The sequence below is a fragment of the Erigeron canadensis genome, unplaced genomic scaffold (assembly GCF_010389155.1).
Source record: "Erigeron canadensis isolate Cc75 unplaced genomic scaffold, C_canadensis_v1 Conyza_canadensis_unscaffolded:263, whole genome shotgun sequence".
NCBI lineage: Eukaryota > Viridiplantae > Streptophyta > Magnoliopsida > Asterales > Asteraceae > Erigeron > Erigeron canadensis.
This window is the reverse complement of record NW_025215673.1, coordinates 1-7381: the sequence shown is the minus strand read 5'-3', so window position 1 is coordinate 7381 and position 7381 is coordinate 1. Positions and strand designations below refer to the sequence as shown.

The window sequence follows — 7381 nt, the reverse complement described above, 5'->3', positions numbered from 1 at the left end:
TGATGGCCTTCTTGGGAATAGGCATGAAGCCAATCTCTCCTTTCTTCGGTGAATAATCAGTGAATAACCCTTCTTTGTCCAGTCATTTCATCCTGGTAGGGAAATCCAGGACATACATACAAGGCTTGAATGAGATAAAACGGATGACTAGCGATGTCTCATATGTCAGTAGCAGTGAACATGACGGCAAGGCCGGCACCAGATCCGGCTCCCTTTAAGTCCTCAAAGGCCTCTTGACGTTCTCTCGTCCAATGCCATGGTTGGTTATTCTTAAGGAGATTCGTCAGAGTAAAGGTGCAGGCCAACTCGGAATAGAAAGAGCCTTTTACTTTAGTAGGCCGAGGTCAAATGTCGGGATTGAGATTGGATTCAGGAATGGAAAGACCGAATGGACAAAAAGAGGGCTTTTCTAAAAGGATTGGAACTAGGCCAATGCCAATCTCATCTATTGCAGCAAAGAAAGAGAGGCAGGAAGAAGTCAGCTAGTTGCCATCCGCTCTGTCCCAATCTCCGGTCAATGATTGAGTCCGAACTCACCTAAAACGGCGTAGAAGGGTAAATCTACCTAGTCAAAACTCTTGTTTAGGAGCCCCTTTTTCAAGCTTCCTCGCCTTCACCCTATGAGTTCAGGGTGCTTTCCTGGCTCGCCTGAACTCATATCATAGGGTTGTGTTCAGTACGATCTTTAGCCTTTCTTCGTAAGATCCTGAGAACTGAAATGCCTAAAGACGGTGCTCAAGTCAGAAATGCGATCTTCTAGGGCAGGAATTCTTATATGCTAATTGCCAGAAATCCCTCTCATTTTGTCAATAAGGGAGAGGTTGGGAGATAGCTCTTAGCCTGTTGGTTGCTTGCCTGTGACTTGACTTCCTCGTACTCCTTCTCCTAGAAAGCGACTTCTTTCATTCCTCGACAGCTAGGTCTTTGCCGACTCTTAGCTTTCCAGGCGGGTTGGTGTTCAACCTTCATTCAATAGGGCTATCTATCCGAAAGGTCTTAATAAAAAGAATCCCTGTAATAGAAGTTCATTCCTTAAATACCTTCCTAATCAGTAATTTGATGGTCTTCCGTAAAGACTTTCATGCGCACCTTCCTTCATAAGAACAGGTAACCTGGTAGGTGAGTCACTCTCCGCTAACCTGGTAGGTGGGACTTGCTCTACTTTGACTTCTCTATTTCATAACACTAGCCAACCAGCGTACATGGAAAGGAGCTGACACTCGTCGAGAGGAGAAAGGGCAGGTTTTTGATCTAGTCTGATGCTTACAGGACATAGAATCACGTTTCCGGATGAGTGAAGTTCTTGTTCATTTCTCTTTCTAAAAGGGAGTCTCAATGAGAGCTAAGAAAGGTAATGAGTCTGAATGCCTTCATTGTTGCTGGCTACCTTTCACTTAGAAGTAATAATAGGAAGTCCAAGGCTGCCTTATCTTATGGGCAATGCTCCCTTTGCCGTAAAGAGTAGCCATATCCAGTGCGATCTCCTCATACTCAGGCGTCGCCTCAAATCCCATTTATAAACTCTACAACTGCTCCGGTCACACTGCACCACCCTTAATTTAACGGGCCTTTAGGCTAAGGATAGATTGTCTGATAGACGAATTCGTCGACCGCCAATGCTCTAATAAGCTGTCTTTCTCCCAGGGATGCTCTTCTTGTCCTACCGGTCGGGTTGCTGGACTGGTTCTTTTGAGGGAGGCCTATAAATTGCACGGGTCCAAGCTTGATTGATTGATTCTTTTAAAACTAGCTCCTGTAATCAATCTCACCATTAGCATTTTCACCATTATAATGGAAACTAAATTCTGTGGATTAAAGCCCTTCTTTAAAGAAGTCCTCTAACTAGATCAGCTAAGTAGGTAGCTTCGCTCAATTGATTCTATAACTCACCATAGCAAGGTAAGCTGCTCTGTATGAGTCGTTACTAACAACCGAGAAGCCAGTCTCTCAGCTGATAGCTCATCGGATCATGCAGCTCCTGATCTGGTCATAGAAAGAAGGAAGTCCGAACTCAAAGCCAGTGTCTGAGCCAGCTGTCCTTAGTAGACTGGAAGCCAGATAAGGAAGTCTGGTCTAGCTCTCGAAAGTGGGTGTGAGCCCCCTGGCGGGTTCTCTTCCGGATCTTTCGAAACTGGAATAAAGGGGTCCGAAGTAGAAGGAAGGGTTGCCCACTTGATCCAAGATTCATTCCTCCCGCTTTCATTTTATTTCTTTTCCAGTATATATAGGGCTTGACATGACAGCACCTCGCGGCTCCCTTTCAAGATGAACAATGCGGCTAAGCGTGTATCTGGCGCGGGTGTGCCGATGGATGGAGGCGGTTGCATGCTGCATCTAAGAGTTTAGTTCCATGAGACTGAATAACATGGCCTGAAACGAAGTCAACTCACTTTGCTTAACACAGGGCAGCAGAGCAGGACTTATTTATTTTATCACCCTCACCCGTCATCCAACATGGTTCGCACCAGCGTTATTTGACTCGCTTAGTCCATCGCTGTTTGGCTCTACTTCAACCACTACAACCTGACGGTTCCCTTGCCCTTGCAGCTAAAAGAATGCGATAGAACACCTTTTCTGACATCAGGAGATGAAAGCAGTCAAGCAGGCAACTCGACTATTCGTCTTCACTTCCTCAAAAATGCTACCTGCGCGCAGACCCATCCCCAAAGGACTAAACGCATTCAGTTATCTTTCAAAGAGCTTATTCGAGAACAACCTATTCTACAACCTATTTGAATTTGAAAACAGCTTTAGGGATGACTATTTTGCAGCGGTAATTGCAAACAGAAAGGGAGCACCGCTTACTCAAGCACTAGTACCGTCTAAGCATCCCACAGCTGATGAAAGAGTACCGGCAACTGGTTGAGCTTCTATTCTAGGATCAGATCTGCAGCTCTTGCAGTAACAGCTTAGGGGATTGGTTTGAATAGCCTATTGACCAGGAGAGCAAGCATTACCGCAGCTTTTACTCTGTTGCAGGTATCAGAAGTTCCATACATGAAAATGAAATGGGACCATTAAAACCCCTCTAGAGCTTGCTTTGCTGCAACTATAGCGTTAGTAGAGGTTGCTTGCGACGGTAGCATTAGCTAGGCAATCAAGGCAGGTCGAACAGAGTCAGTCCTAGGGTGAAGATCATCGGATGGAAAAATGGATTGAGCTGGCTAATCACTTGATGACCCGGTGGAGAATGGGAACAGAGAGTCGCTCCCATAAACGAATGAATGGGACTCCTGGTCCTGATCGAACCAGAGATTCCGACAACCCGGGGAATCGGCAGAAAGAGATGGGTCGGATACTGGAATCTGCCCAAAAGTCCTGACTTTTTCGAGGCAGGGCTTCGATCCGTATCTGGCCAACTCCTCGAACTGCTGGGTGCGACATATTCATGGACTGGCAAAGCGAACTCTCAATTTGATCAGGAGAGCCTAGAGAGCTCTCTATCTTTCCCCAAATTCCGACTAGCGGTTCTTTTTCTCGACCAATTTGAATTCAATTTTTTTTTCATTTTAAGTTAAGTAGAGTAGTAAGTAGCTAGGCGGTTTCAGCACATGCTGCATTTAGAATCTCCAAAGAAATTAGAAGCGCCTATGATAGCGTATGATTTTTCCCATTTGTGACCGAGGGTTGCTTGCAAGAGGCGGCGATCGGCAGTGTTCCAAAGCGCCATAACGACTTGCGTTAGAGCGTTATGCCAAACGATCCCCAGCACCTGTAGTTATGGGGATCGCCTTCGGCTTGCTTTAGTCGCTTGCCTGAGTTGCGTTGCTGGGATCGCCTTCGTCTTACTATACTGTTTCCCTAACGCATGCTGGTTACCATAAAGACACCGAGGGATATCGCATGCGCTAGTTTCAGGGATGTTGTTTACACTACTAAAGGTAACAACTAAAAGTGCCGGAACGACTCTAGTGGTGCAAGCGAAGGTTTCAGTCTTGTCGAGCGAATCCCATTGTTCCGGTCCGAGAATCCCTATGTCTGAGGTCGAGCAGCTACGCTCTCGTTGGTCGAGGTTAGATCCTCGTATGTCGCCACTCTCGTCACTGGGCGTTCTCACTTTAGCCTTGTTATCTCAGGACACTCTGCCAGGTTGTTCCTTGTTGACCGGCCTTGTGATTCTCGTTATAGAATGTAGTGCCCAACAGTTTAAAGGAACGGGTGAAGTCTCGGGATCCGCTCTAGCCGAGTAAGAGATTTCCCCTGTAGAGTAGTCTCCGTATCAGTCCATGGGCTAAGGTGCAATTGCCTTCTTAGAGCCAGTAACTTCGTACTGAAAATTGGAGAAAAAAGAGTTACAGAGGCATCTTCCATTCATATCGATTTTGGTTTTTCTGCACCATATTTTGATCTCCCTTTTCTTCGATCCGGAATTCCCAACAAATCCTTGACTCCTCGAATACAATGGGATTTCACACCTGGCGAATCTTTCACTCTACCTCCTCTTATTAAGACTATAGAATGTTCCTGCGAATTATGACCTTCGCCCGGAATGTGAGCAAATATATCATGTCGATTGCTCAACCGTACTTTGGCTATCTTACGTGGAGCTGAATTAGGTTTTTTCGGTGTTCTCGTTGGTACACGCGGGCGTACTCCTTGCTTCTGGGGACATTGATCCGAAGCTCGAGTACGGTCCGTGCGCCGTTTTTCTTCTCTACCATGACGAATCAATTGATTTAATGTAGGCATCGCTCTTACTTTTGTTCTTCCCCCCGATTTTTGCCCTATCACCAGTGGTTACTCCCGATCCGAAGCACCCCTTTTCCATTCATAGAGAGATCCAATCGTCAAAATCAATAAAAAGGCCATCATGGACCAAGATCCAAAGGGATCAATCTTGTTGGGAGGTACTGCCCAAGGAAAGGAAAAGGTGACTTCCGGATCAGGATAATAAATAAAATAGAAACAAGATAAAATCGTATATCAAAACGACTTCTGGCATCACCGAAAGGATCGAAACCACATTCGTAGGCCGACAATTTTTCTGGATAGGTCGAACTATTGGAAGCAAATGGAAAAGGAACACCGAGTGGGATCAAAGAAACTAGCGGACTGATCACTAAATAGATACAAATAGGTGCAAATTCTGACATCACCACAGCCCACTTGTTTTCTCGCTCCTTGCTCGCGGAGCGGCATACCGAAAAAAAGATAGGATTTGAATCGATGACTTAAGCCCTTGCGCTATTCCCCCTGATCGCATCGTAGATAGCAGTCAGAGTCAGTACGCTTTCCATTTAGAAAATGCGTTCTCTGACATAGGCGGGGCCATCCCTTTTGAGCCCTTGCCTCACCAGAGCTAAAAACTCTAGTTCCAAAGTGTCTCGTTGGTATACGTCCAACTGGAGCCGGTCCAGTTGGTCGCCATGCTCGTCCAAGAAGTCTTTAAAGACTTCTTTGGGTTGTATGGGGCCTGGTCGGCCAAGGGAGGATTCTGCTCCAAGACTCTTTGAAAAAGGCGTAAAGCCTCATGCTTGAGTTCTCGGAGCAGGAGGTCCCTGTTTTCAAAAGAGACCAACCGGTTATACTCCCCCTGAGAGGGAGCATCGTCCAGTTCTTTTTTATGTCCGACCAGTAGGCTCCCCTTGCCTTATCTAGCAGATAGGGGCTATTGTCCTGCTCGAGTCGTACAATGCGATTTCGCATTGACGACTCCAAGCTCGCATTTTGGACTACTGTTCCTTCGTGGGACGGGCCCGCTTCATCGCGTGCCACCGAAGAACGAACTGAGGTGCCCTCCATTTCCGTTTCGGGAAAAGGCTCCATCAACACTCCTATCGAGAACGAATCTTCCGTCCAGGAGTTCGCGTGTGATGGTCCCCCGAACCTGAATTGGAAGGGATTATTTCCCCACCCGACGGATTCACCATATTGGCTCCGATCCCCGCAGTGACGAGCGCTCGAAAAGCACAGCCTATCACTGAGGCCAGAGCGGAGGAGCAGCCCACCTTGCTAAAAGGAGAGAGGGCCTTCACCCCTAGGAAGCCTGCTACCTTCGATAGAAGAGAACAAAAAAAGCGCTCCCCCCGAGAAGATAGAAAAGGAACATCAGACCGCTTAGCAAGAGAACCTTAACACTGCGAAATAAATTCATCCTAACCGATTGTTTCATTTTTTGTTTTTTCTTTCCCAGTATCGATATAATGAGCACTGTGAACTATCTGCTTCAAAAAGATAGTTGTAAAGAAGATCAGAGCAAGATATCGTAGTGTAGAACATATTTGAAGTAATGGGGATCACATTAGTAGGATATAGGCTGATACGTCTCCAGAAAGCCTTGCACAAAGGGGATGAAAGGCTACTTCTTTGCCCCCTTATTGTATTTAGCTGCTGTCACCGAAGGCTCCTTTTTCTTAGCGCAACTGGCCTTTCTGACCTTTTTATAAGTCCCCCTCTAGTCTACCACTAGGCACCTATGTCAGGGAGAGCAGAAAGCGAGAGAAGAGTGCTATGATTCTTGTGCAGTCTATATAAGCAATTCCTTGATCAGGGTTTTCTTGGCCAGGAATGCTCGATCCGGATAAGAGGGCGCTGTCCTCTATTGTTGAAGCTCAGTTCAGTAAGACAATCGGGTTTACCAAGCTTGTAGGATACTACTTACTAATTTATGCCTGGACGCAGGAAGAGCGAACTATTCTCTTAGACAATGCTCTATCGATCCAGAACTCTAGGAAAGCAACTTCGATACCTAGATAGCGGGAGAGGAGGGCTAGCCCATACAAAGGGAATCCACTTCTTTACTAGAGATAACTCGATTTGAAGCTTTCATTCCTCTTCAGGTGGTTTGGTTTATCTTTATTTAGCTATTGAGCAAAAAGAGTTCGCAACCTTTTTTGCGCTCATCTCCTTCTCTTCAGGGATATGTAACTCCAAGCCATCAACATTTGGGAAAACAACATACCTTGATGCAAACCTATAAACTCCTTAAACCACCTCTTAAAGTGAACGTGAGTAGGATCTTTAAGTTTCAGAGAGGGCTGCTATTGCCTCTCCTTCACAAGCCCGATTCCGATGGTTATGATTACAGCAACAGTTAACCCTCCGGGTCTTGACTAGGAAACTAGCTCTGCGAAGACGCTTCTTTGGTGTTCTTCCGGTGGATGAAAATCAAAACCAACTAGCCAACCAGAAAAAAAGCTTCCGTCCTCGGACTAAAGCTGGTTCTATTCCGGACAAGAAAGCAAAGCCGGGACCTAGGTGGGAGGAGCTGACTTGACTGGTTAAATTTCCGGTACTTAGTCATTCGACTGACAAAGAGAGGAGACCGAAGGAGAGAAGAGGTTTAGCCCTTTCCCTAATGGTCGATCGAGTAACTATGCCCCTTGATCCTACCCAAAGTAAGCTAGTCCACGAGTGAAAGACTTTCCACTAGATAGAATGA

At 46.2% G+C, this 7381-nt stretch overlaps 1 pseudogene; it reads right to left on the bottom strand.

Annotated features, from left to right (window-relative positions):
- Nucleotides 1-3688: 3688 nt before the first annotated feature.
- LOC122584402 lies at nucleotides 3689-5122 on the bottom strand (annotated as a pseudogene).
- Nucleotides 5123-7381: the final 2259 nt, after the last annotated feature.